Genomic DNA, 25,146 nt, shown 5'->3' with positions numbered 1-25,146 from the left:
GGACTGGCAATCTATTTCACATATGGTAATATACATGTTTCAGTGCTATTCTGTCACATCTTCCACATCACCTTCTCCCAGAGAGTCCAAAAGTCTGTTCTTTACATCTGTGTCTCTTTTGCTATCTCACATATGGAGTCATCATTACCATCTTTCTAAACTCCATATATATGTGTTAATATACTATATTGGCAGAGAAGGCAATGGCACCCCACTCCAGTACTCTTGCCTGGAAAATCCCGTGGATGGAGGAGCCTGGTGGACTACAGTCCATGGGGTCGCTGAGGGTTGGACACGACTGAGCGACTTCACTTTCACTTTTCACTTTCATGCATTGGAGAAGGAAATGGCAACCCACTCCACTGTTCTTGCCTGGAGAATCCCAGGGACGGGGGAGCCTGGTGGGCTGCCGTCTGTGGGGTTGCACAGAGTCGGACATGAATGAAATGATTTAGTAGCAGCAGCATACTCTATTGGTGCTTTTCTTTCTCACCTACTTCACTCTGTACAATCTCCAGTTTCATCCACATCATTAGAACTGATTCAAATGCATTCTTCTAAATAGCTGAAAAATATTCAGTTGTGCATATGTACCACAGCTTTCTTATCCATTCGTCTACTGATAGACATTAAGGTTGCTTCCATGTCCTGGTTATTGTAAACAGTGCTGAGATGAACATTGAGGTACACGTGTCTCTTTCAATTCTGGTTTCCTCAGTGTGTATGCCCAGAAGTGGGATTGCTGGGTTGTATGGCAGTTCTATTTCCAGTTTTTTTAAGGAATCTCCACACTGTTCTCCATAGTGGCTGTACTAGTTTGCATTCCCATCAACAGTGTAAGAGAGTTCCATTTTCTCCATACACTCTCCAGCATTTATTGTTTGTAGACTTTTGGATAGCAGCCATTCTGACTGGCGTGAGATGGTACCTCACTGTGTTTTTTTTTTTTTTTAATTTTTATTTTTACTTTATTTTACTTTACAATACTGTATTGGTTTTGCCATACATTGACATGAATCCACCACAGGAGTACATGCTTTCCCAAACATGAACCCCCCTCCCACGTCCCTCCCCATAACATCTTTCTGGGTCATCCCCGTGCACCAGCCCCCAGCATGCTGTATCCTGCGTCGGACATAGACTGGCAATTCGATTCTTACATGATAGTATACATGTTACAATGCCATTCTCCCAAATCATCCCACACTCTCCCTCTCCCTCAGAGTCCCAAAGTCCGTTATACACCTCTGTGTCTTTTTTGCTGTCTTGCATACAGTGTCGTCATTGCCATCTTTCTAAATTCCATATATATGTGTTAGTATACTGTATTGGTGTTTTTCTTTCTGGCTTACTTCACTCTGTATAATCAGCTCCAGTTTCATTCATCTCATCAGAATTGATTCAAATGTATTCTTTTTAATGGCTGAGTAATACTCCATTGTGTATATGTACCACAGCTTTCTTATCCATTCATCTGCTGATGGACATCTAGGTTGTTTCCATGTCCTGGCTATTATAAACAGTGCTGCGATGAACATTGGGGTACATGTGTCTCTTTCAATTCTGGTTTCCTCGGTGTGTATGCCCAGCAGTGGGATTGCTGGGTCATAAAGTAGTTCTATTTGCAATTTTTTAAGGAATCTCCACACTGTTCTCTATAGTGGCTGTACTAGTTTGCATTCCCACTAACAGTGTAGGAGGGTTCCCTTTTCTCCACACCCTCTCCAGCATTTATTGCTTGCAGATTTTTGGATCATAGCCATTCTGACTGGTGTGAAGTGGTACCTCATTGTGGTTTTGATTTGCATTTCTCTAATAATGAGTGATGTTGAGCATCTTTTCATGTGTTTGTTAGCCATCTGTATGTCTTCTTTGGAGAAATGTCTATTTAGTTCTTTGGCCCATTTTTTGATTGGGTCGTTTATTTTTCTGGAATTGAGCTGCATAAGTTGCTTGTATATTTTTGAGATTAGTTGTTTGTCAGTTGCTTCATTTGCTATTATTTTCTCCCATTCAGAAGGCTGTCTTTTCACCTTGTTTATATATTCCTTTGTTGTGCCGAAGCTTTTAATTTTAATTAGATTCCATTTATTTATTTTTGATATTATTTCCAGTATTCTGGGAGGTGGATCATAGAGGATCCTCCTGTGATGTATGTCGGAGAGTGTTTTGCCTATGTTCTCCTCTAGGAGTTTTATAGTTTCTGGTCTTACATTTAGATCTTAATCCATTTTGAGTTTATTTTTGTGTGCGGTGTTAGAGAGTGATCTAGTTTCATTCTTTTACAAGTGGTTGACCAGTTTTCCCAGCACCACTTGTTAAAGAGATTGTCATTTCTCCTTTGTTATTCTTGCCTCCTTTGTCAAAGATAAGGTGTCCATACATGCATGGATTTATCTCTGGGCTTTCTATTTTGTTCCATTGATCTATATCTCTGTTTTTGTGCCAGTACCACACTGTCTTGATGACTGTAGCTTCGTAGTATAATCTGAAGTAAGGCAGGTTAATTCCTCCAGTTCCATTATTCTTTCTCAAGATTGCTTTGGCTATTCAATGTTTTTTGTATTTCCATACAAATTCTGAAATTATTTGGTCTAGTTCTGTGAAAAATACCATTGGTAGCTTGATAGGGATTGCATTGAATCTATAGATTGCTTTGGGTAGTATACTCATTTTCACTATATTGATTCTTCCAATCCATGAATATGGTATATTTCTCCATCTATTTGTGTCCTCTTTGATTTCTTTCATCAAAGTTTTATAGTTTTCTATATATAGGTCTTTTGTTTCTTTAGGTAGATTTATTCCTGAGTATTTTATTATTTTCGTTGCAATGGTGAATGGAAACTTTTCCTGAATTTCTCTTTCTGTTTTCTCATTTTAAGTGTATAGGAATGCAAGAGATTTCTGTGTGTTAATTTCATATCCTGCAACTTTACTATATTCATTGATTAGCTCTAGTAATTTTCTGGTTGTGTTTTTTTGTTTTTCTGTGTAGAACATCATGTCATCTGCTAACAGCGAGAGTTTAATTCTTGTTTTCCAGTCTGGAGTCCTTTTATTTCTTTTTCTTCCCTGATTACTGTGGCCAAAATTTCCAAAACCATGTTGAATAGTAGTGGTGTGAGTGAGCACCCTTGTGTTGTTCCTCGCTTTAGGGGAAATGTTTTCAATTTTTCACCATTGAGGATTATGTTTGCTCTGGGTTTATCATATATGGCTCTTATTTTGTTGAGGTATGTTCCTTCTATGCCTGCTTTCTGGAAGGTATTTTTTTTTTTTCATAAATGGATGTTGAATTTTGTTAAAGGCTTTCTCTGCACCTATTGAGATAATCATATGGTTTTTATCTTTTAATTTGTTAATGTGGTGTATTACATTGATTGATTTGTGAATATTGAGAATCCTTGCATCCCTGGGATAAAGCCCACTTGGTCATGATGTATGATCTTTTTAGTATGTTGTTGGATTCTGTTTGCTAGAATTTTGTTAAGAATTTTTGCCTCTATGTTCATCAGTGATATTGGCCTATAGTTTTCTTTTTTTGTGGCATCTTTGTCTGATTTTGGTATTAGGGTGATGGTGACCTCATAGAATGAGTTTGAAAATTTACCTTCCTTGGCAATTTTCTGGAAGAGTTTGAGTAGGATAGGTATTAGCTCTTCTCTAAATTTTTGGTAGAATTCAACTGTGAAGCCGTCTGGTCCTTGGCTTTTGTTTGTTGGAAGATTTCTGATTACAGTTTCAATATCTGTGCTTGTGATGAGCCTGTTAAGGTTTTTTGTTTCTTCAAGGTTCAGATTTGGAAAGCTATACTTTTCTAAGAATTTTTATTGGCATATATTTGCTGATACTGGTCTCTCATGATCCTTGGTATTTCTGTGTTGTCTGTTGTGATCTCTCCATATTCATTTCTAATTTTGTTGAATTGATTTTTCTCCCTTTTTTCTTGATGAGTCTGGCTAATGGTTTGTCAATTTTATTTATCTTTTCAAAGAACCAGCTTTTGGCTTTGTTGATTTTTGCTATGATCTCTTTTGTTTCTTTTGCATTTATTTCTGCTTTAATTTTTAAGATTTCTTTCTTTCTACTAAGCCTGGGGTGCTTCATTTCTTCTCTTTCTAGTTGCTTTAAGTGTAGAATTAGGTTATTTATTTGATTTTTCATCTGTTTCTTGAGGTAGGCTTGTTTTGCTATGAACCTGGTTCCCCTTAGCACTGTTTTTTTCTGAATCTCATAGGTTTTGGGTTGTTGTGTTTTCATTTTCATTCGTTTCTATGCATGCTTTGATTTCTTTTTTGATTTGTTCAGTGATTTGTTCGTTATTTAGAAGTGTGTTGTTTAGTCTCCATATGTTTGTATTTTTAATTTTTCCCCCTGTAATTAACATCTAATCTGACCACATGTGATCAGAAAATATGCTTGAGATTATTTCATTTTTTAAAAAAATTTACCAAGGCTAGATTTATAGCACAGGATGTGATCTATCCTGGAGAAGGTTCCATGTTGCCTTGAGAAAAAGGTGAAACCACTGTTTTAGGGTGAAATGTCCTGTAGATATCAATTAAGTCTAACTGGTCCATTTTATAACTTAAAGTTTGTGTTTCCTTGCTAATTTTCTCTTTAGTTGATCTATCCATAGGTGTGAGTGGGGTATTAAAGTATCCCACTATTATTGTGTTACTGTTAATTTCCCCTTTCATATATGTTAGCATTTGTCTTACATACTGTGGTGCTCCTATGTTGGGTGCATATATATTTATAATTGTTATATCTTCTTCTTGGATTGATACTTTGGTCATTATCTAGTGTTCTTCTTTGTCTCTTTTTATGGCCTTTATTTCAAAGTCTATTTTATCTGATATGAGTATAGTTAACCCTGCTTTCTTTTGGTCTCCATTTGTGTGAAATATTTTTTTCCAGCCCTTCACTTTTAGTCTGTATGTGTCCCTAGGTTTGAGGTGGGACTCTTGTAGACAGCATATATAGGGGTCTTGTTTTTGTATCCATTCAGCCAAACTTTGTCTTTTGATTGAGGTATTCAACCCATTTACATTTAAGGTAATTAGTGATAAGTATGATCCCATTGCCATTTACTTTGTTGTTTTGGGTTCAAGTTTATATACCTTTTCTGTGTTTCCTGTCTAGAGAAGATCCTTTAGCATTTGTTGAAGAGCTGGTTTGGTGGTGCTGAATTCTCTCAGCTTTTGCTTTACTGTAAAGCTTTTTATTTCTCCTTCATATTTGAATGAAATCCTTGCTGGGTACAGTAATATGGGTTGTAGGTTTATTTCTTTCATCACTTTAAGTATGTTTTGCCATTCCCTCCTGGCCTGAAGAGTTTCTATTGAAAGATCTGCTGTTATCCTTATGGGAATCCCCTTGTGATTTATTTGCTGTTTTTCCCTTGGTGCTTTTGATATTTGCTCTTTGTGTTTTATCTTTGTTAATTTGATCAATATGTGTCTTGGGGTATTTCACCTTGGGTTTATCCTGTGTGGGACTCTCTGGGTTTCTTGGATTTGGGTAGCTCTTTCCTTCCCCATTTTAGGGAAGTTTTCAACTATTATCTCCTCAAGTATTTCCTCATGGCCTTTCTTTTTGTCTTCTTCTTGGACTCATATGAATCAAATGTTGGGGCATTTAACATTGTCTCAGAGGTCTCTGAGGTTTTCCTTATTTCTTTTAAATCTTTTTTCCTCTCTGCTTCATTATTTCCACCATTTTACTTTCTACCTCACTTATCCTAACTTCTGCCTCATTTATTCTACTATTGGTTCCACCTAGAGTGTTTTTTATCTCATTTATTGCATTATTAATTATTGATTGACTCTTTTTTATTTCTTCTAGGTCCTTGTTAAACTTTACCTAATTGTGGTGGCTAAGACTTGAATATGAGTGGTGACAATGTACGCTCTTGTTTCTCACCTTAGAAGAAAAAAATTTTACCCTTTCAGAATTGAGCATGTTGGCTATGGGTTTGTCATATGTGTGTTTATTATGGGCCTCTTAGAGGGGTGCTAGTGGTATAGAACCTGCTTGCCAATGCAAGAGACACAGGAGATGTAGGTTCAGTACCTGAGTCAGGAAGGTCTCTTGGAGGAGGACATGGCAACCCACTCCAGTATTCTTGCTTGGAGAATCCCATGGACAGAAGAGCCAGGCGGGTTATAGTCCCTAGGGTCACAAAATTACTTCTATAAGCTTTTTATTGTGCACTTTTGTCATGATAAAATGTATTTTTATAGGTATTTTCTTTGCATCTATTGAGGTAAGTTTTCATTTTTGAATGTGATATACCATACTTATTGTTATGCATGCACTGAATCATCCTTACATTCAAAGGTGAATCTCATATGATCATAGTGTATGATCCTTTCTATATGCTTTTGAATTCATCTTTTCCAGTATGCTGCAGAGAGGTTTTAACCTGTATTCATTAAGATATTGTTCTGCGGCTTTCTTTTCTTGTAGTATTTTATCTGGCTTTTGTATCAGGATGATGCTGGACTCATAAAATGAGTTTCATAGGATTCTCTGTTCAATTTTTTGGAAGAGTTTGAGAAAGACTAGCATTCATTCTTTTTAATTGTCTGGTAGAATTCAGTAGGTAAACTGTCTTGTTGGCTCTTCATTGTTGGTAGCCTTTTAATAACTGATTTAATCTCTTGTTGTTGCTTCCCTGGTGGTTCAGTTGTGAAGAATCTGCATTCAATGCTGCAGATGCGAGTTTGATCCCTGGGTGAGGAAGACCCCTGGTGAAGGAAATGGCAGCCCACTCCCATATTCTCCTCTGGGAAATCTAATAGATAGAATAGCCTGGAGGTTTACAGTCCTTGTGATCAGAAAGAATCAGACACAATTTAGTGACTAAAGCAACAAGTCTATCTTTTTTTTTTTTTGAAACTGAGGAAATCATTTGTTTTTATTCTGGGTCCGGGAAGTGCCAACCTGAATCTGAAAAACAGATGTAACAAGAATGGCAGCTCCAGAGGCTCCTCTCACTCTCAGGGCCAAGAAGACAGTGAGGAGAAGGCTTAGCCAGAGGCCCAGGGCAGGAGAAGTCAGGGCTGCATGAGAGCCCCAGCCCCAGCTTGAGCCCAGGGATGACTGCAGAGTTGCTCAGATCCTTAGCAGCTGGGCCACAGGAAGGTGCAGGCTGTGGTTACTCTTCACCCTTCTCTGGAGTACTGGGCTCCCAGTACCACTTGGCAGCCCCTAGAGGCTCAGTCTCAGGGCTGAGCTTTGGTTCCCTCAGGGGTCTCTCGCCCTCCAGGTCCAGTTCCTCAAAAGATGAGCTGCTGGCACCAAACTCACTGTAACTGTGCTTACTGCAAGTGTCACCATCATCTCTGCTATGGATGCTCATCCTGGAGCACAGTGTGGCAGCTGAAATCTCCCCACTGCCAGGACCCATTTCCAAGCTTACAGAACTCATGTCACTCATTGTGTCAGCACGTGGAGCGGATAGAGGGAGCACAGCTTAGCTACGACCCCCAGCCCCTCCTCCAGGAAGAGGACAGAGGCTTTCCGATCAGTCCAGTGACTCAGCCTGCACAGTGTGTTCATGAATAATAAAGTTTCCCTAGGCTCAGGATGCTCATTCCCTCTGCCCTCTGCCTTGTACCCTGACTGGGGGTGCACTGACAGGGCAGAGCTAGAGAACAGGGATGGGGAGCAGGGTGGGGGAGGAGGGCAGCCTGTTGTGGACTCCTTTCCCTGCCCTCGTTAGCCTCAGCTCCCTGAACTCCCACAGAGCCTGCTGCTCTCCAGGCCCCTAACAGTCCATTAATGACCTTTCAGCCCTAACCTGAGGAGCTGAGGGCAGAACAAAGACTCAAGTATGGGGAAGAACCCCTGGAGAAGGAAATGGAAGCCCACTCCTCTATTTTTGTCTGGGAAATCTCATGGATAGAATAGCCTGGTGGTCTACAGTCCATGGGATTGCAAAGACTCAGACATAATTTAGTGACTAAAACAACAAATAGGTCTTTTGATTACTGATTTAACCTACCTGCTCATTTCTCTGTTCAAATCTTCTATTTCTCCAGTCTTGGTAATTTGTGTTTTTAGGAACTTAACCATTTCTTCTAGTCCCTCCATTTTCTGTTGTATAATTCTTGTTAATTGTCTTTTATGATCTTTGTATTTGTGAGGTAACATGTAATATCACCTCTTTCATTTTGAAATGTATTTATTTGCATGTAGTTATATATTTGTGTTTTTTTCCATAGTGTAGCTGAAATTTTATAGTTTTATCTTTTAAAAACCAGCTCTTTGCTGTCATTGTATTGTTTTTTTTCATCTCTGTTATTTTATTTCTGCTCTTATATTTGTTATTTCATTCTTTTATGTTAAGTTTGGTGTTCCTTCGTTTTTACAGTTCCTTGAGTGGTTAGTTTGTTTATTTGAGTCGTTTTCTTCTTAATGTAGTTTTTTAAGGCTGTAAACCTTCATCTTATAACTGCTTTTGCTGCATCCCATGTATTTTGGTATGTTTTGTTTCCATTGTCATTTGTTTTTAAGGTTATTTTTATTTCCATTTTTTGACTCGTTGATTGTTTGCTACTGCTGTTGCTAAGTCGCTTCAGTTGTGTTCGACTCTGTGCAACCCCATAGACAGCAGCCCACCAGGCTCCCCCATCCCTGGGATTCTCCAGGCAAGAACACTGGAGTGGGTTGCCACTTCCTTCTCCAATGCAGGAAAGTGAAAAGTGAGAGTGAAGTCGCTCAGTCATGTCTGACTCTCAGCGACCCCATGGACTGCAGCCCACCAGGCTCCTCCGTCCATGGGATTGTCCAGGCAAGAGTACTGGAATGGGGTGCCACTGAGGGTTGTTATTTAATTTACATATATGTGTGAATTTTCTAGCTTTTGTCTTGTTATTGATTTCTAGTTTGATATAATTATGGTTGAAATGATATTTGGTGTGATCTCAAACTTTTTGTATATCCCAAGACTTATTTGTGACCTATTATATGATATATTCTCGGAGAAGGCAATGGCAACCCACTCCAGTACTCTTGCCTAGAAAATCCCATGGACGGAGGGCCCTGGTAGGTTGCAGTCCATGAGGTCGCTGAGAGTCGGACACAACTGAGTGACTTCACTTTCACTTTTCACTTTCATGCATTGGAGAAGGAAATGGCAACCCATTCCAGTGTTCTTGCCTGGAGAATCCCAAGGACAGGGGAGCCTGGTGGGCTGCCGTCTATGGGGACTCACAAAGTCGGACACAACAGAAGCGACTTAGCAGCAGCAGCAGCATATGATATATTCTAGAGAATGTTTGGCATGTACTTGAGAAGATTATATTGCTTCCCTGGTGGCTCAGAAGGTAAAGAATCCACCTGAAATTTAGGAGACACGGGAGATGTGCATTCAATCCTTGGGTCAGGAAGATGCCCTGGAGAACAGAATGGTTACCCACTCTGGTATTCATACCTAGAGAATTCCTTGGGCAAAGGAGCCTGAAGGGCTACAGTCCATGGGGTCACAAAGAGTTAGATATGACTGAACAATGAACACTTTGAGAATAACATGTATTTTTGTGCTATTGGATGGAATGATCAATCTATTTGGTCCAATGGTTCACCTCCAATATTCCTTGTTTTTTTTTTTTTTCTTTTAATTTTATTTATTGATTTACTTATGGTTACACTGGGTCTTTGTTCCAGTGGGTGGGCTTTCTCTAGTTGGGGCAAGTGGGGGCTACTCTTCTTTGTGGCACATGGGTTTCAAATTGTGGTGGCTTCTCTACTTGTGAATCACAGGCTTTAGGCATGTGGGCTTCAGTGGTTATGCATGTGAGCTTAGTAACTGCAGCTCATGGGCTCTAGAGAGTGAGCTCAGTAGTTGTGGCATATGGGCCTGTTGCTCCTCAGTATTTGAAATATTCCTGGACTAGGTATCAACCCTGCATCCCCTGTACTTACAAGTGGGCATCTATCCTCTAGGCCTTGATGGGAGTTCAGCATCAAAAATTCTTCCTTTGTTTTTTGAAGTTAGTATTCCTTATTTTGTCTTTATTTATTTTTAATTGGAGGATAATTGCTTTGCAATGTTGTATTTATTTCTGCTGTACAAAAATGCAAGTCAGTCATAATTATATATATATATATATATATATATATATATATATATATATATATATATCCCTACCATCTTGAGCCTCCCTCCCCTTCCCCCATCCCACCTCTCTAGGTTGTTGCAGTGCCAGGTTGGACTCCCTGTGTTATCTAGCAACTATCCACTAGCTATCTTTTCCACATGATAGTGTATATATGTCAATGCTACATTCTCAATTTATCTCAATCTCTCCTTCCTCCACTGTGTCCGCAAGTCCATTCCCTATATCTATGTTTCTACTTCTTCCATGCAAATAGGTTCATCAGTTCTATTTTTCTAGATTCCATATATATGCATTAATATATATGATATTTGTTTCTCTTTCTGATTTACTTCAGTCTGTATAACAGACTCTACATTTGTTGACCTCTCTACACCTGACTCAAATTCATTCCTCTTTATGTCCGAGTAATTTTTCATTGTGTATATGTGCCACATCTTGGTTATACCATCATCTATTGATGAACATGTAGGTTAGTTCCATATTCTAGCTACTGTAAATAGTGCAGCAATGAACATTAGGGTATATATATGTCTTTTTCAATTATGGTTTTTTCAGAGTATATTCCCAGTGGTGGGATTGCTGGGTCAGAAGTTAGTTTTATTGTTATTTTTAAAGGAATGTCCACTTTTACCCATAGTAGCCATATCAGTTTACATTCCCACCAAAAGTGCAGGAGGATTCCCTTTTCTCCACATCATCTCCAGCATTTATTGTTTGTAGATTTTTTGATGATGGCCATTCTGACTGGTGTGAGTTAATATATCATTGTTGTTTTGATTTGCATTTCTCTCATAATGAGTGATGTTGAGCATCTTTTCAAGTGTTTATTGGCCATTTGTATGTCTTCTTTGGAGAAATGTCTATTTAGGTATTCAGTTCATATTTTATTGAGTTGTTTGTTTTCCTGACATTGAGCTGTATGAGGTGTTTATATATTTTTGTGATAAATCCTTTATCAGTTGCTTCTTTTGCAGTTATTTTCTCCCATTCAGAAGGCTGCTTTTCATCCTATTTATTGTTTCATTTGCTGTGAAAAAGCTTTTAAGTTTAGTTAGGTCCCACTTGTTTCTTTCAGTTTTATTTCCATTACTCTAAAGGTGAGGTCAAGAGGATCTTGCTGTGATTAAGGTTGAAGAGTGTGTTGTCTCTGTTTTCCTCTAAGAGCTTTACAGTTTCTGGCCTTACATTTAGATTTTTAACCCATTTAGAGTTTATGAAATGTTCTGATTTCAATCCTTTATACATAAGAGTCCAGTATTCCCAGCACCACTTATTGAATAAACTGTCTTCTCTTCATTAAATATTTTTGCATATTTGTCAAAGATAAGGTGCCATATGTATATGAGATTATCTCTGGGCTTTCTATCTTGTTCCATTGGTCTATATTTCTGTTTTTGTGCTAGTACCATGCAGTTTTGATGAATGTAGTTTTGTAGTCTGATGGCAGGAAAGTTGATTCCTCCATCTTCATTTTTCTTTTTCAAGATGGCTTTTACTATTCAAGGTCTTTTTGTGTTTTGTTAAATTGTAATATGTTTTCTTCTAGTTCTATAAAAAATGCCATTGGTAATTTGATAGTGATTTCATGGAACCTGTAGATTGTTTTGGGCAGTGTACTCATTTTCAAAATATTTATTTTTCCTATCCAAGAACATGGTATGTTTCTCCATCTATTTGTGTCACCTTTGATTTCTTTCATCTGTGTCTTTTAATTTTCTGCATTCATGTGTTTTCTCTTTGGGTAGGTTTATTCCCAAGTATTTTATTCTTTTAGTTGCAATAATGAATGGGATTGTCTTCTTAAATTATTTTTCTGATTTTTCATTGTTAGTGTGTGGGAATACAAGGGACTTCATTGATTAGCTCTAGTAATTTTATGGTGGCATCTTTACGATTTTCTACATATAGTATTATGCCACTTGTAAACAGGGTCACTTTTACTTCTTCATTTCCTGTTTGGATTCTTTTTCTTCTCTGATTTCCATGACTAGTAATTCTAAAAACATGTTGAATAAATGTGGTGAGAATGAATATTCTTGTCTTGTTTCTGATTTCAGAAAATTCTTTAAGTTTTTCACCATTGAGAATAATGTTTTCTGTGGCATTATATATGGCCTTTATTATGTTGAGCTAGATTCCTTCTATACCAATATTCTAGAGAGTTTTCATAATAAATGAGTGTTGAATTTTGTTGAAGGCGTTCCCTGTCCCTATTGTGATGATCATATTGTTTTTGCCATTAATTTCTTAATATTGTGTATCATATTGATTGATTTACAGTAATGAGGAATTCTTGCACCCTTGAATCACTTAATCCTCACTTGTATGATCCTTTTAATGTGCTTTGGAATTCTGTTTGCTACAATTTACTGAGAATTTTTGCATCAATGCTCATTGGTGGCATTGGCATACAATGTACTTTTTTGTGATATCTTTGCCTGGTTTTTATATCACAGTGATTGTGGCTTTGTAGAATGAGTTTGTGAGTTTTCATTCCTTTGAAACTCTTTGAAAGAGTATGAATAAGATAAATGCTACCTCTTCTTTAAATGTTTGATATAATTTTCCTGTGAAGCCATCTTGCTCTGGATTTTTGTTATTGTTGGAAAACTTTTTGATTACAGTTTTGATTTATGTGCTTGTGATTGGTCTGTTCATGTTTTCTGTTTTTTTCTGGTTCAATCTTAGAAGGCTTTTCTAAAAATTTGTCCATTGCTTTCAGGTTGTCCATCTTATTCACATATGATTGCTCATAGTAGTCTCTTGTCTACTTGCAGTTAAATAGAACCTGTATGACCTGCAATCCTAAAATATTTATTACTTTGTCCTTAAAGAAATAGTCAGCAAGCCACCACTCTAGACTCAAGCCAGTTTTAAAATCAAGATTTGAAAACATCAGAGTCAGCAAATCAACTGTCTGCCAAAACAAAACTATCACCACATCCATGAAAAGCATTATAAAACAAAACATTATAGGAAATGAAAAGAAGCAAGAAAATATGAGAATTTATCTTATATGCAGAGTACATCATGTGAAAGGCTCTGTGAAGCATGACATTGTACAGGAGGCAGTGATCAAGATGATACCCAAGGAAAAAAATGCAAAAAGGCGAGATGTTTGTCTGAGCAGGTCTTATAAATACTGAGAAAAGAAGAGAAGCTAAAGGAAAAGGAGAAAAAGAAAGATATACCCTTTTGAATGCAACATTCCAAAGAATAGCCAGGAGAGATAATAAAGCCTTCCTCTGTGATCAATCCAAAGAAATAGAGGAAATCAATAGAATGGAAAAGACTAGAGATCTCTTTGAGAAAATGAGAGATACCAAGGGAACATTTAATGAAAAGAGGGGCACAATAAATGACAGAAATGGTATGGACCTAACAGAAGCAGAAGATATTAAGAAGTGGTGGCAAGAATACACAGAAAAACTATACAAAAAAGATCTTCATGACCCAGATAACCACGATAGTGTGACCACTCACCTAGAGCCAGACATCCAGGAATGTGAAGTCAAGTGGGCCTTAGGAAGCATCACTACGAACAAAGCTAGTGGAGGTGATGGAATTCCAGTTGAGCTATTTCAAATCCCGAAAGCTGATGCTGTGAAAGTGCTGCACTCAATATGCCAGCAAATTTGGAAACTATAGCAGTGAGCAGTAGCCACAGGACTGGAAAAGGTCAGTTTTCATTCCAATCCCAAAGAATGGCAGTGCCTAAGAATATTCAAACTACTGCACAATTGCACTTATATGCTAATAAAGTAATGCTCAAAATTTTCCCAATGAGACTTCATCAGCACGTGAGCTGAGAACTTCCAGATGTTCAAGCTGGACTTAGAAAAGGCAGAGGAACCAGAGATCAAATTGCCAACATCCATTGGATAATTGAAAAAGCAAGAGAGTTTCAGAAAAGTATCTACTTCTGCTTTATTGACTACGCCAAAGCCTTTGACTGTGTAGATCACAATAAAATGTGGAAAATTCTTCAAGAGTTGGGGATACCAGACAACCTTACCTACCTCCTGAGTAATCTGTATGCAGGTCCAGAAGCAACAGTTAGATCCAGACATGGAACAACAGACTGGTTCCAAATGGGAAATTAGTACATCAAGGATGTATATTATCACCCTGCTTATTTAACTTATATGTAGAGTACATCATTTGAAATGCTGGGCTGGATGAAACATAAGCTGGAATTAAGATTTCTGGGAGAAATATCAATAACCTCAGATACACAGATGACATCACCCTTATGGCAGAAAATGAAGGATTAAGAAACTTCTTGATGAATGTTGAATAGGAGAGTGAAAAAGTTGGCTTAAAACTCAACACTAAAAAAACTAAGATCATGGGATCTGGTCCCATCACTTCATGGCAAGTAGATGGGGAAACAATGCAAACAGTGACAGACTTTATTTTCTTGGGCTCCAAAACCACTGCAGATGGGAATTGCAGCCATGAAATTTAAAGACAGTTGCTCCTTGGAAGAAAAGCTGTGACCAATCTAGACAGCATGGTGAAAAGCAGGTACATTACTTTGCCAACAAAAGTCTGTCTAGTCAAAGCTATGGTTTTTCCCATAGTCATGTAATGGATGTGAGAGTTGGAATATAAAAAAAAGTTGAGTGCCAAAGAATTGATGCTTTTGAACTGTGCTGTTGGAGAAGACTCTTGAGAGTCCCTTTGACAGCAAGGAGATCCAACCAGTCCATCCTAAAGGAAATCAGTCCTGGATATTTATTGGAAAGACTGATGCTGAAGCTGACACTCCAATCCTTTGGCCACCTGATGAGAAGAACTGACTCATTTGAAAAGACCCTGATGCTAGTGAAGGTTAAAGGCAGGAAGAGAAGAGGATGACAGAGGATGAGATTGCTGAATGGCATCACCAACTCGATGGACATGAATTTGAGGAAATTCCTGTAGTTGGTGATAGGCAGGAAAGCCTGGTGTACTGCAGTCCATGGGATTGCATAGATTCGAACATGACTGAGCAACTGAACTGAACTGATAGCCTATTAACAATGTTTTGATAGTTTGAGGTGAGTGGTGATGGTCTGAGCTATACATATACATGTAGCCATTGTCCCCCAAACTCCCCTCCCATCTAAGCTGCCACATAGCATTGAACAGAGTTCCATGTGCTATACAATAGATCCTTCTTGGTTATCCATTTTGAATACAGCAGTGTATATATGTCCAACCCAAACTCCTTAACTATCCTTTTCCACCATCCTTCTCCTCCAGTAACCAAGCATTTGTTTTCTAAGTTTGTGAGTCTCTTTTTGTCTTGTAAGTAAGATCACCTATATCATTTCTTTTTGGATTCCACATATAAGGGATGTCATATGATATTTCTCCTTCTCTGACTTCACTCAGCACGACAGTCTATAGGTCCATCCATGTTGCTGCAAACGACATTATTTTATTTTATAATGGCTAAGTAATATTCTGTTGTATGTATGCACTACATCTTCTTTATCCATTCCAAAGTGTTTTGTATGTAGAATATATAGGTAGATCTTCTGTTTTTACATTTTTACTCATTCAGCTACTCTGCCATTTGATTAGATATCTCAAACCATTTACATCTAAAGTAGTTACTGACAGGTGAGTTCTTACTAATTCCATCATATTGTTTCTGGATGTTTTGTAGTTCACATGTTTCTTTGTTTCTCTCTTGCTGCCTTCCTTTGCAAACCATGTTTCTCCATAGAGATAATTTTTGTTTTCTTCTCTCTATGTTTGTGAATCTATTGTGGGGTGTTTTTTTTTCTGGTTATCATGAGACTTGAATAAAAATCTTATTTATGTACATATGTGTCTATTTTGCACTGATAATTTATTCTTCTTTGGCAGTTTCTTTCTTCCACTTTGTATATGTAATCCAATCCTCTCTGGCCTTCAAGGTCTCTAATGATAAATTGGTTGATAGCTTTATGGGACTTCCCTTCTAAGAGATAATTTTTTTCTTGATTTTAAATAAGTTTTGTTTTTATTTTATTTTAGACATTTTTATGCCAGAAGGAGAGTGGTTGTCTGAGGAGACTATAGAAATACCTGAGAAAAGAAGAGAAGTGAAAAGCAGGGGAGAAAGGGAAAAATATACCAAACTGAATGCAGCATTCCAGAGAATAGCAAGGAGGAAAAAGAAGGCTTTCTTAAATCAACAATGCACAGAAGCAGAGGAAAACAATAGAATAGGAAAGACCAGTGATCTCTTCAAGAAAATTGGAGATATCAAAGGAAATATTCAGGCAAGAATGGACATAATAAAGGAAAGACAGTAAGGATCTAATTATATTAGATCTGTAAGGACCTAATATATGATGAATAGATTAAGAAGAGGTAGCAAGAATATACAGAACTATACATACAAAGGTCTTAATGATCAGGACGACCTTGATGGTGTGGTCAATCACCTAGAGCCAGACATCTTGGAGTGTGAAGTCAAGTGGGCCTTAAGAAGTATTACTACAAACAAAGCCAGTGGAGATGATGGAATTCCAGCTGAGCCATTTAAAATCCTAAAAGATGATGCTGTTAAAGTGCTACACTCAATATATCAGCAAATTTGAAAAATTCAACAATGGTCATAGGACTGGAAAAGATCTCTTTTCATTCCAATCCGAAAGAAGGGCAGCATCAAACAATGTTCAGACTACTGGACAGTTGTACTCATTTCACATGCTAGTAAGGTTGTGTTCAAAATCGTTCAAGCTCTGCTTCAGCAGTATATGAAACAAAAATTTCCAGATGTACAAACTTGGTTTAGAAAAGGCAGAGGAACCAGATATCAAATTGACAACACTCACTGGATCATAGAGAAAGCAAGGAAAATCCAGAAGAAACATCTATTTCTGCTTCATTAACTGTATAAAATTCTTCGACTGTAAGGATCACAACAAACTGTGGAAAATTCTTAAAGAGATGGGAATACCAGACCAACATACTTGTCTCCTGAAAAACCTGTTTGTGGGTCAAGAAGCAACAGAACCTTATTTGGAACAACTGACAGGTTCAAAATGTTTTTACCTTGCTTATTTAACTTTTATGCAGAGTACAGCAGGCGAAATGCCAGACTGGATGACTAACAAGCTAGAATCAAGATTCTAGGAGAAATATCAACAATGGCAGGTATGCAGATGATACAACGCTAATGACAGAAAGAGAAAAGAAACTAAAAAGTCACTTGAAGGTGAAAAAAGAGAGTGAAAAACCTGGCTTAAAACTCAACATTCAAAAATCTAATATTGTGGCATCCAGTCCTATTATCTCATGGTGAATGGATGGGGAAAAAGTGGAAGTAGTGACAGATTTTACTTTCTTTTTTTAAAATATAAATTTATTTATTTTAATTGGAGGCTAATTACTTTAAAATATTGTATTGGTTTTGCCATACATCACCATGAATCTTCCACGGGTGTACACAGGTTCTCCATTCTGAATCCCCCTCGCACCTCCCTCCCCATCCCATCCCTCTGGGTCATCCCAGTGCACCAGCCCCGAGCACCCTGTATCATGCATCAAACCTGGACTAGTGATTCATTTCACATATGATATTATACATACTTCAATGCCATTCTCCCAAATCATCACACCCTCGTCCTCTTCCACAGGATCCAAAAGACTGTTCTATACATCTGTGTCTCTTTTGCTGTCTTGCATATAGGGGTATCATTACCATCTTTCTAAATTCCATACATATGTGTTAGTATAATGTATTGGTGTTTTTCTATAATAGGCTCCAATTTCATCCACCTCATTAGAACTGATTCAAATGTATTCTTTTCAATGGCTGAGTAAAACTCCATTCTGTATATTTACCACAGCTGTCTTATCCATTCATCTACTGATGGACATCTAGGTTGCTTCCATGTCTTGGCTATTATTAACAGTGCTGTGATGAACATTGGGGTACATGTGTCTCTTTCAATTCTGGTTTCCTCAGTGTGTATGCCCAGTGGTGGGATTGCTGGGTCATAAGGCAGTTCTATTTCCAGTTTTTTTAAGGAATCTCCACCCTGTTCTCCATAGTGGCTGTACTAGTTTGCATTCCCAACAACAGTGTAAGAGGGTTCCCTTTTCTCCATACCCTCTCCAGCATTTATTGCTTGTAGACTTTTGGATAGCAGCTTCTGACTGGCATGAAATGGTATATTGTGATTTTGATTTGCATTTCTCGGATAATGAATGATGTTGAGCAGCTTTTCATGTTTGTTAGCCATCTGTATGTCTACTTTGGAGAAATGTCTGTTTAGTTCTTTGGCCTATTTTTTGATTGGGTCATTTATTTTTCTGGAATTGAGCTGCAGGAGTTGCTTGTATATTTTTGAGATTAATTCTTTCTCATTTGCTTCATTTGCTATTATTTTCTCCCATTCAGAAAGCTGTCTTTTCACCTTATTTATAGTTTCCTTTGTTGTGCAGAAGCTTTTAATTTTAATTAGGTCCCATTTGTTTATTTTTGCTTTTATTTCCAATATTCTGGGATGTGGATCATAGAGGATCCTGCTGTGATTTATGTCAGAGAGTGTTTTGCCTATGTTCTCTTCTAGGAGTTTTATAGTTTCTGCTCTTAAATTTAGAACTTTAATCAATTTTGCATTCATTTTTCTGTATGGTATTAGAAAGTGATCTAGTTTCATTCTTTTACAAGTGGTTGACCAGTTTTCCCAGCACCACTTGTTAAAGAGATTGTCTGACACTGTTTCCACTGTTTCCTCATCTATTTCCCATGACGTGATGGGACCAGATGCCATGATCTTCATTTTCTGAATGTTGAGCTTTAAGCCAACTTTTCCACCCTCCTCTTTCACTTTCATCAAGAGGCTTTTTAGTTCCTCTTCACTTCCTGCCGTAAGGGTGGTGTCATCTGCATATCTCAGGTTATTGATATTTCTCCCGGAAATCTTGATTCCAGTCTGTGCTTCTTCCAGCCCAGCATTTCTCATGATGTACTCTACATATAAGTTAAATGAGCAGGGTGACAATATACAGCCTGAACGTATTCCTTTTCCTATTTGGAACCAGTCTGTTGTTCCATGTCTAGTTCTAACTGTTGCTTCCTGACCTGCATACAGATTTCTCAAGAGGCAGGTTAGGTGGTCTGGTATTCCCATCTCTTGAAGAATCTTCCACAGTTTATTGTGATCCACACAGTCAAAGGCTTTGGCATAGTCAATAAAGAAGAAATGAATGTTTTTCTTGAACTCTCTTGCTTTTTCCATGATCCAGCAGATGTTGGCAATTTGATCTCTGGTTCCTCTGCCTTTTCTAAAACCAGCATGAGCATCTGGAAGTTCACGGTTCACCTATTGCTGAAGCCTGGCTTGAAGAAATTTGAGCATTACTTTACTAGCATGTGAGATGAGTTTGGTAGTTTGAGCATTCTTTGGCATTGCCTTTCTTTGGAATTGGAATGAAAACTGACCTTTTCCAGTCCTGTGGCCACTGCTGAGTTTTCCAAATTTGCTGGTATATTGAGTGCAGCATTTTCACAGCATCATCTTTCAGGATTTGAAATAGCTCAACTGGCATTCCATCACCTCCACTAGCTTTGTTCATAGTGATGTTTTCTAAGGCCCACTTGACTTCACATTCCAGGATGTCTGGCTCTATGGGAAGATGCATGAGTCTGGACTCAATGAAATCATTCCTTTTGTATGCATCTCAGCTATCTGGGGCCAGAATCTTGCATTTTTCACATCCTGAGCCCCTCAGTGCTCACCACAGATAGTGCCTGCAACCTTATTACTTCCAGATAGCAGATTTTTTTCTTCTTTCTGGGTGCCTCCAAGGCTCAGAAATTCATATTTGGAGGGTTGGTGATGGCTTTCCCATCCTTGTTTACTGACATTGCAGGAATACTCCACTTCTCAATACTAAAGGAAACCATCAGGCTTACCTGAACTCACACAATATGAAGCTGATATCAAGGAGCTAATTATACTACCAATAATAGAGCTTTTCTTTGCCTCTAGGGTAAATTGCACCGGGTTTAACTTGTGTATACAGAAAAAGGGACTCGGTCCAAACTTTTAAAGCCATGATAAATTGAACCCTAAAGTTCTCAAACATAGAATTCTTGATTTCTAGTTTAGTTGGAAATCTTCTTGAAGATATAAAGAAACAAATTAAAGAAAATGTAGCTATACAAATCAATCTTTTCATAGAATTTAGGTAGCAGAAATATTCTCTGGGAAATTAAAAGCAACTATTTTTGTTTTACAAATCTCTACAAAGCAGAAATGTAAGTACAACCCACAAGGACTTGAGAAAGTCTAATTAACTCAGTCAAGTAGATTTAAAACCAAAAGAAAAAGAAAGGGAAAGGTCTTTAAAAGTTAAGAGTTTTAGATATTATATATCATTAAAAGTAATAAAATTAATAAGGATAACATCTTTGTATGAAAGGGAGAAAGATACAAGGAATGGAAATGCAGTTTAAAGGGGAAAAAAAGTAATTTTGTCCTGGAAAGAAAACAAAAAAGGGGGTTAATAGGACAAAATTTGAAGGTAAAAAGGAAAATTATAGAAGGTTTGTTGGAAAATAAATCCAAAACAAGAGTTTTGTGCATGGTCAGGATTGGGTGAGATTAAAAAGAAATTTAATTGAGTAAATAATTTTAATACTAAAAGTAAGCTATTACAGACCTAGAATTGGTTTTCTCTCTGTGTTGTTTTCCCCTATAATATTCAGATGATATAATATAGTAACATTTTCCCTATAATATTCAGGTGATAAGACAGTGTTATTAAAGAGACTACAGAATCTTCTTTGGTGGTATCAGTGATGCTCAAAGTTTAATGTATAGGTGTTGACAAGAGTCCTCTTCTCAAGAAAGGACTTCACTTATACTGAAGGATGTAGCAAAACTTATTTAGAGATTCTTGTTAATTGTTAACTAACATTCAGAATAGTATGAATTAATGACTGATTGATAATAGTTTATCTCCATCTGGTACTATACATAGAAGTGTTTAGGGGAAGCACACTGATTGAAACCGCCCACCCTGGCCAGGCACCATAGTAACCATTTGTGTGAGTTGTTTTATGACAGGAGATCCTGATAAGGAATACGGAATTAATAAGCCACCACCAACCGGAAGAGTTCGGGAAAGGTCTAAAGGAGACACCACATGTTCATCCACTTCCCAGAATCCCTCTCGCTAGTGTCCATCTTGGTTGAGTGATGTGTGCACCACCAGGAAAGACTCTGAATTAGAATGATTGGCCAAAGACCACACGGAAACTAATCCCATCATGATAAAACCCGATGAACTCCTTATTACCAAATTCAGACTTAAATTGAAGAAAGTAGGGAAAACTGCTAGACCATTCAGGTATGACCTAAATCAAATCCCTTATGATTACACAGTGGAAGTGAGAAATAGATTTAAGGGACTAGATATGATAGAGTGCCTGATGAACTATGGAATGAGGTTCATGACATTGTACAGGAGACAGGGGTCAAGACCATCCCCATGGAAAAGAAATGCAAAAAAGCAAAATGGCTGTCTGGGGAAGTCTTACAAATAGCTGTGAAAAGAAGAGAAGCAAAAAGCAAAGGAGAAAAGGAAAGATATACCCATCTGTATGCAGAGTTCCAAGGAATAGCAAGGAGAGATAAGAAAGCCTTCCTCAGCGATCAATGCAAAGAAACAGAGGAAAACAATAGAAAGAATGGAAAGACTAGAGATCTCTTCAAGAAAATTAGAGATACCAAGGGAACATTTCATGCAAAGATGGGCTCAATAAAAGAAATGGTACGGACCTAACGGAGGCAGAAGATATTAAGAAGAGGTGGCAAGAATACACAGAAGAACTGTATAAAAAAGATCTTCATGACCCGGATAATCACGATGGTGTGATCACTCACCTAGAGCCAGACATCCTGGAATGTGAAGTCAAGGGGGCCTTAGAAAGCATCACTATGAACAAAGCCAGTGGAGGTGATGGCATTCCAGTTGAGCTATTTCAAATCTTGAAAGATGACGCTGTCAAAGTGCTGCACTCAATATGCCAGCAAATTTGGAAAACTCAGCAGTGGTCACAGGACTGCAAAAGGTCAGATTTCATTCCAATCCCAAAAAAAGGCAATGCCAAAGAATGTTCAAACTACCACACAATTGCATTCATCTCACATGCTAGTAAAGTAATGCTCAAAATTCTCCAAGCCAGGCTTCAGGATACGTGAACCGTGAACTTCCAGATGTTCAAGCTGGTTTTAGAAAAGGCAGAGGAACCAGAGATCAAATTGCCAACATCTGCTGGATCATGGAAAAAGCAAGAGAGTTCCAGAAAAACATCTATTTCTGCTTTATTGACTATGCCAAAGCCTTTGACTGTGTGGATCACAATAAACTGTGGAAAATTCTGAGACAGATGGGAATACCAGACCACCTAACCTGCCTCTTGAGAAATCTGTATGCAGGTCAGGAAGCAACAGTTAGAACTGGACATGGAACCACAGACTGGTTCCAAATAGGAAAAGGAGTACGTCAAGGCTGTATATTGTCACCCTGCTTATTTAACTTATATGTAGAGTACATCATGAGAAACGCTGGGCTGGAAGAAGCACAAGCTGGAATCAAGATTGCAGGAGAAATATCAATAACCTCAGATATGCAGATGACACCACCCTTATGGCAGAAAGTGAAGAGGAACTAAAAAGCCTCTTGATGAAAGTGAAAGAGGAGAGTGAAAAAGTTAGCTTAAAGCTCAGCATTCAGAAAATGAAGATCATGGCATCCAGTCCCATCACTTCACGGGAAATAGATGGGGAAACAGTGGAAACAGTGTCAGACTTTATTTTTTTGGGCTTTCCAAAATCACTGCAGATGGTGATTGCAGCCATGAAATTAAAAGACACTTACTCCTTGGAAGAAAAGTTATGATCAACCTAGATAGCATATTCAAAAGCAGAGACGTTACTTTGCCGACTAAGGTCCGTCTAGTCAAGGCTACGGTTTTTCCAGTAGTCATTTATGGATGTGAGAGTTGGACTGTGAAGAAGGCTGAGCGCTGAAGAATTGATGCTTTTGAACTGTGGTGCTGGAGAAGACACTTGAAAGTCCCTTGGACTGCAAGGAGATCCAACCAGTCCATTCTGAAGGAGATCAGCCCTGGGATTTCTTTGGAAGGAATGATGCTAAAGCTGAAGTTCCAGTACTTTGGCCACCTCATGAGAATAGTTGACCCATTGGAAAAGACTCTGATGCTGGGAGGGATTGGGGGCAGGAGGAAAAGGGGATGACAGAGGATGAGATGGCTGGATGGCATCACTGACTCGATGGATGTGAATCTGAGTGAACTCCGGAAGTTGGTAATGGACAAGGAGGCCTGGCATGCTGTGATTCATGGGGTCGCAGAGTTGGACACGACTGAGTGGCTGAACTGAACTGAACTGTGATCCACGCGGCAGAGCAGTTCTCCTGGGTTCCCTAACCCTACTGCTCTCCACCCAGGTGCCCTTTCCCAATAAAATCTCTTGCTTTGTCAGCACATGAGTCTCCTCAGACAATTCATTTCTGAGTGTTAGATAAGAGCCCAGATTCGGGCCCTGGATGGGGTCCTCCTTCCTGCAACAAAAGTACAAGACCCAGTGGTGGGTTTCTGATTCAGCTCATTATCCTTTATTTCTGTATCTTACTACACAAGTAAAAATATCAAAAAGAATGCTTAAATACGATTTTTGCTTCTTTTTTAGCACCTGAAAGAGGTAATTTAAACTTAAATCACATCAGGAGTATAGTTAACAAATATTCAAAGCTCCTAATGAATGATAGTAGGAGTTTGTGAACTGTGACTAAAAATATTTACATAAAACACACACACACACACACATACACAATAATATGAAAGCCTGAGCCAATGTATCTGGGAGCTATTTCTGACCTCAAGTTATAAAAATCTCCTAAATGTGAGGATCATCCTCAGGATGAAAATGACCTTCAACTAATGTAATCTTAACAGACCAAGACTTCACTTATGCCAAAAACACATCTTTGTTTTTCCAATTTGTTCAAAGCCATGAGTGATTAAATTGGTTCTCAAAATATAATAAGAAGAAATAAAGCTGTAGTAGCATAATAAGAAGAAGCAAAGAAACTACAGCTTCCCTCCAATAGTCAGCTTGGTCGTCGTTTCTTATAGTGCTCTCCCCATCACCTCAACTGACTTCATTTCCTATGTATATAAAAAAGCATGCTTCTCAATGGTCCTTCTCCTCCAAGGGTGTTAATGTCAGTGGGAGGTTGAAATAGGGAGGTAGGTGGTAGGTATATCTCTCATAAGCATATTTCCATAAAAGCCCATAAAAGTAAGGAGATCTAAATACAACTTATTACATAAATAGAAGAAATAAGCAATTTTACTGTCAGGGTTATATTGACCATATTATTTTTGATACATGGTATAATATAGTTTGATCCAAAACTTACTTAATCTATTAACTTTGAATTTGTTAGTACTCCATTTGTTTCAATTTTTCTAAAGGAGTAGAAAAAAACATCAATATACATAATATAGAATATTATTTTATTTTATTAAATTAATGACTTTGTTTTAATTGCAGGATAATTATAATACTGTGATAGTTTTTGCCATATATTGACATGAATCAGCCATAGGTACACATGTGTGCCCCCATCCTGAACCCCCTTCCCACCTCCCCACCGCATCCCTCTGGATTGTCCCAGAGCACTTTAATATAAAATTCTTGTTGTATTATTTTTATCCCCCAATTCCATTGTTACAACACAAAAAACTTTTTTGACATTTCAAATATTTAATCTTAGTCAGATATCTGCATTGTAATGATACACTGAAGAAATGACTTGATTATGATCATTGTACTTATAGTACACATTTAAGAGTGTAGGGCTCCATGTACACTGAGCTCACAAACATACAAATCACTCTTAAAAGACAAAATGACAAGAAACTCAACCTGAATGCCAAATATGTAAATGGTAACCTGAATTTTCTTACTTTGTTGAAAAGCATGAA

Source organism: Capra hircus (genome assembly GCF_001704415.2).
Source record: "Capra hircus breed San Clemente chromosome X unlocalized genomic scaffold, ASM170441v1, whole genome shotgun sequence".
Taxonomy (NCBI): domain Eukaryota; kingdom Metazoa; phylum Chordata; class Mammalia; order Artiodactyla; family Bovidae; genus Capra; species Capra hircus.
Note: the sequence above shows the minus strand (reverse complement) of the source record.